The sequence below is a fragment of the Oncorhynchus masou genome, unplaced genomic scaffold (assembly GCF_036934945.1).
Source record: "Oncorhynchus masou masou isolate Uvic2021 unplaced genomic scaffold, UVic_Omas_1.1 unplaced_scaffold_2358, whole genome shotgun sequence".
In the NCBI taxonomy this organism is placed as follows: Eukaryota; Metazoa; Chordata; class Actinopteri; order Salmoniformes; family Salmonidae; genus Oncorhynchus; species Oncorhynchus masou.
The window spans coordinates 1-12,138 of NW_027008817.1; the positions used below are offsets into that span (position 1 = coordinate 1).

General features: G+C 45.3%; 1 pseudogene; it reads left to right on the forward strand.

Moving 5' to 3' along the window:
• Window positions 1–47: 47 nt before the first annotated feature.
• LOC135533401 (calcium and integrin-binding family member 2-like) overlaps window positions 48–12,138 on the forward strand; it is a 57,388-nt pseudogene continuing 45,297 nt past the window's right edge.

Genomic DNA, 12,138 nt, shown 5'->3' on the forward strand with positions numbered 1-12,138 from the left:
ATCCGTTAGATCTCCATACAGTAGCTTCCGTTAGATTTACTGTATATAACTTCTAATGGTGTTTCAAAAAGCAGCGTAATGTGGCACCATATACCATTTCCATGGGAACCCGTCCCATAGCTGGACAGATCTGACCACTTGGCTTCCTAAATGACGCCGCCTGCTGGCTTGCCTTGGTCTGCGACGGTCGGCTACTGTATCGGCTGCAACATCCTGAAACAGTCCAGTGATGACACAACGTTCAACAAGGGCAGAGTCAGTGGTACCCTACCTACCCTCGCCACGCTGCCGCTCCAAGGATGCAGGGAAAGGAATATATTTGTCTTTTTCGTCACACCTCTTTACAAAATCACCTGTTCCTTTGAGATTTTGCATTTCTAATCAACGCGTTTTTGTTCGTTAAATTCACGTTGGGTTTTTATGAATGAAATCTTTCACAAGATAATGCGATGATGTCGTCTTAAATGACTGAAACAGAAATAAGCACGTCACGAACGTCCAATGTAATGTATCTGTGTGATGGGGAAAATACTCAACCAGGATGGGTAATAAGCAAACGATATTTACTGATGAACAGTTCGAGGCATATCAGGTAAAATGTGTTCAAATATTTTTTTCTTCATCTCATTTAGGCTACTTAATTTCCATATTGTCATATCAAATACATGTAACATTGTGTGTGGATTAAGTAGTTTAGACAGGCCAATTTATGTTTATTAATCCATATTGTTAATCGAAAACCTCAGGAAATTAATTCATCATGAAGAATTGCAAATTACCATAATGAAAATAAGTTTATTTTCAGGCAAATGTATATTTCTCTTACACACTGGTCATTTTCCGTGCGCTGTAGTTGTTTATTGTTGGGTGGTTGAGATAAGTCCCAGGTAGGCGGACTACTGGCTATATACTGTAAGCTTCCATCCCAAACGGCACCCTATTCCCTATTACCAGAACCCTCATCAAAAGTAGTGCGCTGTATATGAAATAGCGTGTCAATTTGCCAGCGCACGCTAAATTATCGCTGAGGTGTACAGGTTTGGTTCCCACCAAACAAAGGAATAAATGAGCTCGTTTCATAATAACGCCACGTAAACCTCTGATTTGTGGTAAACGCCATTGAGCCTGAGTGCCTCATCTAAACACCCCCAGGGTTTAGTGCCCAATGGTTGGCATCAAATGAGAGCTGCTGCCACACCGCCCATCATTTAAACCTTCTATCTTTGTTCTGCTAGTCTGGTCTGTTCATTCAAACGGGCTTTTAACGTTCCTTTGTCTCTTTCCAGGACTGCACATTCTTCACGCGCAAAGAAATCCTACAGTAAGTTTTATTTTATACAGTACACGTGCTTTACCATCCGTATGTTAACTCAATGGATCGGAGACAGTTAATTGCATTTCCTTTATTAATGAAACACGTGACGACTATGGACTGAGGCTGCAATGGCTGCTTACCCCAGTGAGCACAAGACCGTTGAAAAATACGTACTGTCTCGTGCTCATAGGGATTATTGTCACACAGCACAGGAGGTTGGTGGCACTTTAATTTGGGGAGGACAGGGCCTGTGGTAATAACTGCAGCGGAATCAGTGGAATGGTAACAAACACATGGTTTCCAGGTCTTTGATCACGTTCCATTCGCTTCCTCAGCAGTATCTGTGTAACTAGTCCAGTACAGAATTTAGAATTCACAAACTAAGAATGGGGTTAAAGCACTTCCTCCATTGGAAACCAAGTTCAGCCAGCAGCTGCAATCTTCATTAGTTTAACCAAGCCCAGCCAGCAGCTGCAACCTTCATTAATTTAACCAAGCCCAGCCAGCAGCTGCAACCTTCATTAGTTTAACCAAGCCCAGCCAGCAGCTGCAATCTTCATTAGTTTAACCAAGCCCAGCCAGCAGCTGCAACCTTCATTAGTTTAACCAAGCCCAGCCAGCAGCTGCAACCTTCATTAATTTAACCAAGCCCAGCCAGCAGCTGCAACCTTCATTAGTTTAACCAAGCCCAGCCAGCAGCTGCAACCTTCATTAGTTTAACCAAGCCCAGCCAGCAGCTGCAACCTTCATTAGTTTAACCAAGTCCAACCAGCAGCTGCAACCTTCATTAGTTTAACCAAGCCCAGCCAGCAGCTGCAACCTTCATTAGTTTAACCAAGCCCAGCCAGCAGCTGCAATCTTCATTAGTTTAACCAAAGCCCAGCCAGCAGCTGCAATCTTCATTAGTTTAACCAAGCCCAGCCAGCAGCTGCAATCTTCATTAGTTTAACCAAGCCCAGCCAGCAGCTGCAACTTCATGAAATTAAGGTTAACATCTCACCTTTCTGGTAAAAAATATAGCTGTTTTTAAGCTAGTTTCCTGAAATTCTGCACATTTAGCCTTGGCTTTATGCCATGTGTCTGAAACCTGTGTCACACAAAGCAATTTCTGTTGGCCGATGCAAGTTACAAGAGACGTCATCAACTTTTCTGAAACACAAACCTGTCGTACATCACATCATGTTTTCATAAAATATTTGTTTATCCAAATGTTTAGTAATTGTAACCACATCAATATAGACAGCTAGTTGTCTATTTGCCAACCATCTTTTTGATGTATTTGATACAATTGATGATGAGCTGAGTTTAGCTAGCTAGCTAGTGCAGTTCATGTTAAACCATTTACTGTTGAAGTGGGAAGTTTACATGCACTTAGGTTGGAGTCATTAAAACTCGTTTTTCAACCACTCCACAAATATCTTGTTAACAAACTATAGTTTTGCCAAGTCTGTTAGGTCATCTACTTTGTGCAGGACACAAATCATTTTTCCAACAACTGTTTACAGACAGATTATTTCACTTATAATTCACTGTGTCACAATTCCAGTGGGTCAGAAGTTTACATACACTAAGTTGACTGTGCCTTTAAACAGCTTGGAAAATTCCAGAAAAGGATGTCATGGCTTTAGAAGCTTCTGATAGGCTAATTGACATCATTTCAGTCAATTGGAGGTATACCTGTGGATGTATTTCAAGGCCTACCTTCAAACTCAGTGCCTCTTTGCTTGACATCATGGGAAAATCAAAAGAAATCAGCCAAGACCTCAGAAAAAAAATTGTAGACCTCCACAAGTCTGGTTCATCCTTGGGATCAATTTCCAAATGCCTGAAGGTACCACGTTCATCTGTACAAACAATAGTACGCAAGTATAAACACCATGGGACCAGGCAGCCGTCATACCGCTCAAGAAGGAGACGTGTTCTGTCTCCTAGAGATGAACATACTTTGGTGAGAAAAATGCAAATCAATCCCAGAACAACGGCAAAGGACCTTGTGAAGATACTGGAGAAAACAGGTACAAAAGTATCTATATCCACAGTAAAACGAGTCCTATGTCGATATAACCTGGAAGACCGCTCAGCAAGGAAGAAGCCACTGCTCCAAAACCGCCATAAAAAAGCCAGACTTCGGTCTACAACTGCACATGGGGACAAAGATTGTACTTTTTGGAGAAATATCCTCTGGTCTGATGAAACAAATAGGGAACTGTTTGGCCATAATGACCATCGTTATGTTTGGAGGAAAAGGGGGAGGCTTGCAAGCGAAGATTACCATCCCAGCCGTAAAGCACTTGGGAGGTAGCATCATGTTGTGGGGGTGCTTTGCTGCAGGAGGGACTGGTCCACTTCACAAAATAGATGGCATCATAAGGCAGGAACATTATGTGGATATATTGAAGCAACATCTCAAGACATCAGTTAAAGCTTGGTTCCAAATGGGTCTTCCAAATGGACAATGACCCCAAGCATACATCCAAAGTTGTGGCAAAATGGCTTAAGGACAACAAAGTCAAGATATTGGAGTGGCCATCACAAAGCCCTGACCTCAATCCTATAGAAATTTTGTGTGCAGATCTGAAAAAGCGTGTGCGAGCAAGGAGGCCTACAAACCTGACTCCGTTACACCAGCTCTGTCAGGAGGAAGGGACAAAATTCACCCAAATTATTGTGGGAAGCTTGTGGAAGGCTACCCGAAACCGCTTGACGTAACATTTTAAAGGCAATGCTATCAAATACTAATTGAGTGTTTGTAATCTTCTGACCCACTGGGAATGTGATGAAAGAAATAAAAGCTGAAATAACTCATTCTCTCTGGGCGTGAGTTGGGGTGGGCAGTCTATGTTTGTTTTTCTATGTTGGTTTTTGAGTTTGGCCTTGTATGGTTGTCAAATCAAAGGCCGGTGTCATTAGTTGCCTCTGATTGAGAATCATACTCAGGTAGCCTTTTTCCACCTGGGTTTCGTGGGTGTTTATTTTTCAGTTTCAGTGTTTGCACCATTCTGTTTCGGTTTTCATTTTGATTCTCTTGTTCTTTTGTATTTTGTATTAATTAAAATCATTGAATCATTATGGATATATACCACGCTGCATTTTGTTTTCGATCCTTGCTACTCCTCGTCAGAAGAAGAGGACGAGAATCGTTACAGAGATAGAAGCTGTTTTTCAGTCTCTCGGTCCCAGCTTTGATGCACCAAGGATTTTTTACATTTATTTAATCCATTTTAGAATAAGGCTGTAAAGTCAATTTTTGGGGAAAAAGTCAAGGGGTCAACTACTACTTTCCAAATGCAGTGTATATCATATATCATATTTGTAGTAAATCATTTCACCTGGCACTACCCATTCTTCTCTAGTCTCCAGTCCACACTGCCTTGCCTGTGGGCTTTCAGCTACCTCCTAGTCTCCAGTCCACACTGCCTTGCCTGTGGGCTTTCAGCTACCTCCTAGTCTCCAGTCCACACTGCCTTGCCTGTGGGCTTTCAGCTACCTCCTAGTCTCCAGTCCACACTGCCTTGCCTGTGGGCTTTCAGCTACCTCCTAGTCTCCAGTCCACACTGCCTTGCCTGTGGGCTTTCAGCTAACTCCTAGTCTCCAGTCCACACTGCCTTGCCTGTGGGCTGTCAGCTACCTCCTAGTCTCCAGTCCACACTGCCTTGCCTGTGGGCTTTCAGCATACTCCTAGTCTCCAGTCCACACTGCCTTGCCTGTGGGCTTTCAGCTACCTCCTAGTCTCCAGTCCACACTGCCTTGCCTGTGGGCTTTCAGCTACCTCCTAGTCTCCAGTCCACACTGCCTTGCCTGTGGGCTTTCAGCTAACTCCTAGTCTCCAGTCCACACTGCCTTGTCTGTGGGCTTTCAGCTAACTCCTAGTCTCCAGTCCACACTGCCTTGCCTGTGGGCTGTCAGCTAACTCCTAGTCTCCAGTCCACACTGCCTTGTCAGTGGGCTTTCAGCTAACTCCTAGTCTCCAGTCCACACTGCCTTGTCTGTGGGCTTTCAGCTACCTCCTAGTCTCCAGTCCACACTGCCTTGTCTGTGGGCTTTCAGCTAACTCCTAGTCTCCAGTCCACACTGCCTTGCCTGTGGGCTTTCAGCTACCTCCTAGTCTCCAGTCTACACTGCCTTGCCTGTGGGCTGTCAGCTACCTCCTAGTCTCCAGTCCACACTGCCTTGCCTGTGGGCTTTCAGCTACCTCCTAGTCTCCAGTCCACACTGCCTTGTCTGTGGGCTTTCAGCTAACTCCTAGTCTCCAGTCCACACTGCCTTGCCTGTGGGCTTTCAGCTAACTCCTAGTCTCCAGTCCACACTGCCTTGTCTGTGGGCTTTCAGCTAACTCCTAGTCTCCAGTCCACACTGCCTTGTCTGTGGGCTTTCTGCTACCTCCTAGTCTCCAGACCACACTGCCTTGCCTGTGGGCTTTCAGCTACCTCCTAGTCTCCAGTCCACACTGCCTTGCCTGTGGGCTTTCAGCTACCTCCTAGTCTCCAGACCACACTGCCTTGCCTGTGGGCTTTCAGCTACCTCCTAGTCTCCAGTCCACACTGCCTTGTCTGTGGGCTTTCAGCTACCTCCTAGTCTCCAGTCCACACTGCCTTGCCTGTGGGCTGTCAGCTAACTCCTAGTCTCCAGTCCACACTGCCTTGCCTGTGGGCTTTCAGCTACCTCCTAGTCTCCAGTCCACACTGCCTTGCTTGTGGGCTTTCAGCTACCTCCTAGTCTCCAGTCCACACTGCCTTGCCTGTGGGCTTTCAGTCTACCTCCTAGTCTCCAGTCCACACTGCCTTGCCTGTGGGCTTTCAGCTACCTCCTAGTCTCCAGTCCACACTGCCTTGCCTGTGGGCTTTCAGCTACCTCCTAGTCTCCAGTCCACACTGCCTTGTCTGTGGGCTTTCTGCTACCTCCTAGTCTCCTCCCTCCCTCTCTGTCTCCCTCCCTCCCTCCCTCCCTCCCTCCCTCCCCTCTCCCTTGTTCTCTCTTTTTGCTGGCCTCAGTATTCTAAAGCAATGAAATTCCTGAAGGGTTGCTAGTGCCCTTCCAGAATGACTTATGGTAGGAAATCGCTCCCCGCTTACAATGAAAAACCTGTAGGAGCTTGTTTTTTTTGTGTTTTTTTAAACCAATGGCCATTTGTTTTCTTGAAATATACTACAGGTCAGAACCACTTCAATAATCCTCTGAAGTTGCCAAGCTGCAGCAACAACATTAAAATGACGTATTGGATGTAGATCCCAATTAACAAACACTTATTGTCTTTTGATGCGTTGTAGATGACCAGTGTGTAGTGTAGTGCAGGCCGCTTGCTGATAGCAGCAGACTCATACGCTATAATACTCTGTGCTCTCTCCTTGTTATTCACACTGATACATCTGTCTATAATACTCTCTCCTTGTTATTCACACTGATACATCTGTCTATAATACTCTCTCCTTGTTATTCACACTGATACATCTGTCTATAATACTCTCTCCTTGTTATTCACACTGATACATCTGTCTATAATACTCTCTCCTTGTTATTCACACTGATACATCTGTCTATAATACTCTCTCCTTGTTATTCACACTGATACATCTGTCTATAATACTCTCTCCTTGTTATTCACACTGATACATCTGTCTATAATACTCTCTCCTTGTTATTCACACTGATACATCTGTCTATAATACTCTCTCCTTGTTATTCACACTGACACATCTGTCTATAATACTCTCTCCTTGTTATTCACACTGACACATCTGTCTATAATACTCTCTCCTTGTTATTCACACTGATACATCTGTCTATAATACTCTCTCCTTGTTATTCACACTGATACATCTGTCTATAATACTCTCTCCTTGTTATTCACACTGATACATCTGTCTATAATACTCTCTCCTTGTTATTCACACTGATACATCTGTCTATAATACTCTCTCCTTGTTATTCACACTGATACATCTGTCTATAATACTCTCTCCTTGTTATTCACACTGATACATCTGTCTATTATCTCCTTCCCACCACTTTCCTCTGAAAAGCTAACCCAAGTAGCCCCCTGCCCCTCCCCTCTCCTCCACCATGTAGCCCCCATTCCCCTCCCCCCTCCTCCACCATGTAGCCCCCATTCCCCTCTCCTCCACCATGTAGTCCTCCAGTTTGACCCAGTACAGTAGTCCCCCAGTTTGACCCAGTACAGTAGTCCACCAGTTTGACCCAGTACAGTAGTCCTCCAGTTTGACCCAGTACAGTAGTCCCCCAGTTTGACCCAGTACAGTAGTCCCCAGTTTGACCCAGTACAGTAGTCCCCCAGTTTGACCCAGTACAGTAGTCCTCCAGTTTGACCCAGTACAGTAGTCCCCCAGTTTGACCCAGTACAGTAGTCCCCCAGTTTGACCCAGTACAGTAGTCCCCAGTTTGACCCAGTACAGTAGTCCCCCAGTTTGACCCAGTACAGTAGTCCCCCAGTTTGACCCAGTACAGTAGTCCCCCAGTTTGACCCAGTACAGTAGCCCTTATCACCATGTTGATGAATCCATCCTACATTCATCCTTTCAAGTTCATGAAGTGAGCATGATGTTCCTATCCAACAGTCAGTTGATTCCCTTTTAACCAGGCATCCCATAATAGGGGATTGTTTACTCTCAACAACACCATCCTCCTTCCACTGATTCTGATTTCTAGCTCTGATCACACACCTCTCGGTTCTGCTGTGGTGGACCCTTCCGGGATTTATGGAGTGGACTTGTTGATTCTTGGTGGTTAAGGAGTGGAGTAATCACAACATTTTTTTGGTCGACTCCACACCTCTCGGTTCTGCTTCTCACCTCATAGTGCTTTAAGCAACTGAATTTGAATGTGTGTTCCCAACTAAGGTATCAAGTAAACAGTAGAGATGACCTATCCGTGAGTCTATTCAATTCTCTCCATCTATCCCATAATAGTTAATCTAATTTAAAACAACCTCCTCCTTGATTCCACTTTCTCCATGATCTGATTTCCCGGTGTGATAACAGTTGGTGCCCCTCGGTTCCTCTGGACGTTGTTGTTCTTTAAACTGAGAGTCACTTCCTGTCTTTTATACCAGGACAGGATGTACCTCACCTCAACATCCTGTCTGTTATACCAGGACAGGATGTACCTCACCTCAACATCCTGTCTGTTATACCAGGACAGGATGTACCTCACCTCAACATCCTGTCTGTTATACCAGGACAGGATGTACCTCACCTCAACATCCTGTCTGTTATACCAGGACAGGATGTACCTCACCTCAACATCCTGTCTGTTATACCAGGACAGGATGTACTTTCACCTCAACATCCTGTCTGTTATACCAGGACAGGATGTACCTCACCTCAACATCCTGTCTGTTATACCAGGACAGGATGTACCTCACCTCAACATCCTGTCTGTTATACCAGGACAGGATGTACCTCACCTCAACATCCTGTCTGTTATACCAGGACAGGATGTCCCCTCACCTCAACATCCTGTCTGTTATACCAGGACAGGATGTACCTCACCTCAACATCCTGTCTGCTATACCAGGACAGGATGTACCTCATCCTGTCTCAACATCCTGTCTGTTATACCAGGACAGGATGTACCTCACTTCAACATCCTGTCTGTTATACCAGGACAGGATGTACCTCACCTCAACATCCTGTCTGTTATACCAGGACAGGATGTACCTCACCTCAACATCCTGTCTGTTATACCAGGACAGGATGTACCTCACCTCAACATCCTGTCTGTTATACCAGGACAGGATGTCAACATCCTGTCCTCACCTCAACATCCTGTCTGTTATCACCTCAACACCAGGACAGGATGTACCTCACCTCAACATCCTGTCTGTTATACCAGGACAGGATGTACCTCAACACCTGTTATCAACATCCTGTCTGTTATACCAGGACAGGATGTACCTCACCTCAACATCCTGTCTGTTATACCAGGACAGGATGTACCTCACCTCAACATCCTGTCTGTTATACCAGGACAGGATGTACCTCACCTCAACATCCTGTCTGTTATACCAGGGCAGCATGTACCTCACCTCAACATCCTGTCTGTTATACCAGGGCAGCATGTACCTCACCTCAACATCCTGTCTGTTATACCAGGACAGGATGTACCTCACCTCAACATCCTGTCTGTTATACCAGGACAGGATGTACCTCACCTCAACATCCTGTCTGTTATACCAGGGCAGGATGTACCTCACCTCAACATCCTGTCTGTTATACCAGGACAGGATTTACCTCACCTCAACATCCTGTCTGTTATACCAGGACAGGATGTACCTCACCTCAACATCCTGTCTGTTATACCAGGGCAGGATGTACCCACCTCAACATCCTGTCTGTTATACCAGGACAGGATGTACCTCAACCTCACCTCAACATCCTGTCTGTTATACCAGGGCAGGATGTACCTCACCTCAACATAGTTCATTCAGACCAGAGGTTCTACTGAGCCTGGTTTTCAGAGGAATGACGCACACACTGTCTCCAAGATGGATGGCTGCAATCGCCAGCGATGTGCCACAAATGACCCAATAAAACGGCAGCACACCAAGCTGTAGTGTGAATCATGAGGAGAGGAGGGGCACCTGGCCGCCCGGCTGCTAAGCAATATATGGATGGGATTTACTAAGTCATTAGTAGTGGGGCTAGCTCTATCTCTCTCTCTGTCTCTCGCTCTCTCTCTCTCTCTCTGTCTCTCCCTCCTCTCTCTGTCTCTCTGTCTCTCTGTCTCTCTCTCTCACTCCCATTTGGTCTCTCTCCCTCTCTCTCTCTCTCTCTGTCTCTCTCTCTCTCTGTCTCTCTCTCGCTGTCTGTCTCTCTCTCGCTGTCTGTCTCTGTCTCTCTCTCGCTGTCTGTCTCTGTCTCTCTCTCACTGTCAATTCAATTCAATCAAGAGCTTTATTGGCATGGGAAACATGTGCTAGTGAGTGAGGTAGATAAAGCAAGTGAGGTAGATAATATATAAAGTGAAAAACAATAAAAAATTAACAGTAAACATTACACATACAGAAGTTTCAAAACAATAAAGACATTACAAATGTCATATTATATATATATACAGTGTTTTAACAATGTACAAATGGTTAAAGGACACAAGATAAAATAAATAAGCTGTCTCTCTCTCGCGGTCTCTATCTCACTACCATTCTGTCTCTCTCCCTATCTCTTTCTCACTGTCTCTCTCTCTCTACTCTCTCTCCTCTCTCTCTTCTCTCTCTCTGCAGACTGGCTGTGTGGGGTAATGGTGTTAGAGCTATAAAGGGAGGTTTTATTTGTGAGCTGATGGATTTGTTATAAGGATCCATTTCAGTAATGTTGGTAATCAAAGGACAAAGTCATGATGACATAGGGTGACAGTGGAGGAGGAGTTCCAGGCTCCAGGGCTGGCGCCACAACCAATCAGTTGGACGGGGCATTTCATTTCCATGGTGGGGGGGGGGGTGGGTCACGTGACCTCCTATGTGCGTGCAACATTTTCTATGGGTTTTATATTAACTGACATGTCATTTTACTCTAAAAATCTATTCCCTTTTTAATGTTGCATGAACACAACCAGTCATGATGTTTTGATCTGATTTGTCAGACAAATCACTTTAAAAAAAAAAAACATTTAAAAGAGGTTACCGTCCGAAATGATGAATGAAGCAGGTACGGGGAGTAAAACACTTAATAAAGACGGACATGGGTCGAGACAGGAACAGCGTCAGAAAACTAATACTAAAGACAAAAACTATACAATGCAGCAGCGTTGGAACAGAGCAGGAAACTGACAGATATAGGAGAGGAAATGAACAGGTGATGAGTGAGTCCAGGTGAGTCCATTAACGCTGATGCACGTGGTGAGGGAAGGCAGGTGTGAGTGATGGATGGCAGGAGCGTGATGGATGGCAGGAGCGCGTGATGGATGGCAGGAGTGCGTGATGGATGGCAGGAGCACGTAATGGATGGCAGGAGTGAGTGATAGATGGCAGGAGTGCATGATGGATGGCAGGAGTGCATGATGGATGGCAGGAGCGTGATGGATGGCAGGAGTGAGTGATGGATGGCAGGAGCGTGATGGATGGCAGGAGTGCGTGTGAACAGCGCCCCTCTGTCTTACTATGTGTAGCCCATGTATTTGATGCTGTCTGGCCAAAAAGAGTATGACATGCCAGACAGCATCATATTCTGAGAACATGGACTACATATTCTGAGACAGAGAGATGCTGTTTTTACTGTCCAGACAGCATCAGATACATGGTCTACACATACTGAGACAGAGATGCTGTTTCACTGTCCAGACAGCATCAGATACATGGTCTACACATACTGAGACAGAGAGGTGCTGTTTCACTGTCCAGACAGCATCAGATACATGGTCTACACATACTGAGACAGAGAGGTGCTGTTTCACTGTCCAGACAGCATCAGATACATGGTCTACACATACTGAGACAGAGAGGTGCTGTTTCACTGTCCAGACAGCATCAGATACATGGTTTACACATACTGAGACAGAGAGGTGCTGTTTCACTGTCCAGACAGCATCAGATACATGGTCTACACATACTGAGACAGAGAGGTGCTGTTTCACTGTCCAGACAGCATCAGATACATGGTCTACACATACTGAGACAGAGAGGTGCTGTTTCACTGTCCAGACAGCATCAGATACATGGTTTACACATACTGAGACAGAGAGGTGCTGTTTCACTGTCCAGACAGCATCAGATACATGGTCTACACATACTGAGACAGAGAGGTGCTGTTTCACTGTCCAGACAGCATCAGATACATGGTCTACACATACTGAGACAGAGAGGTGCTGTTTCA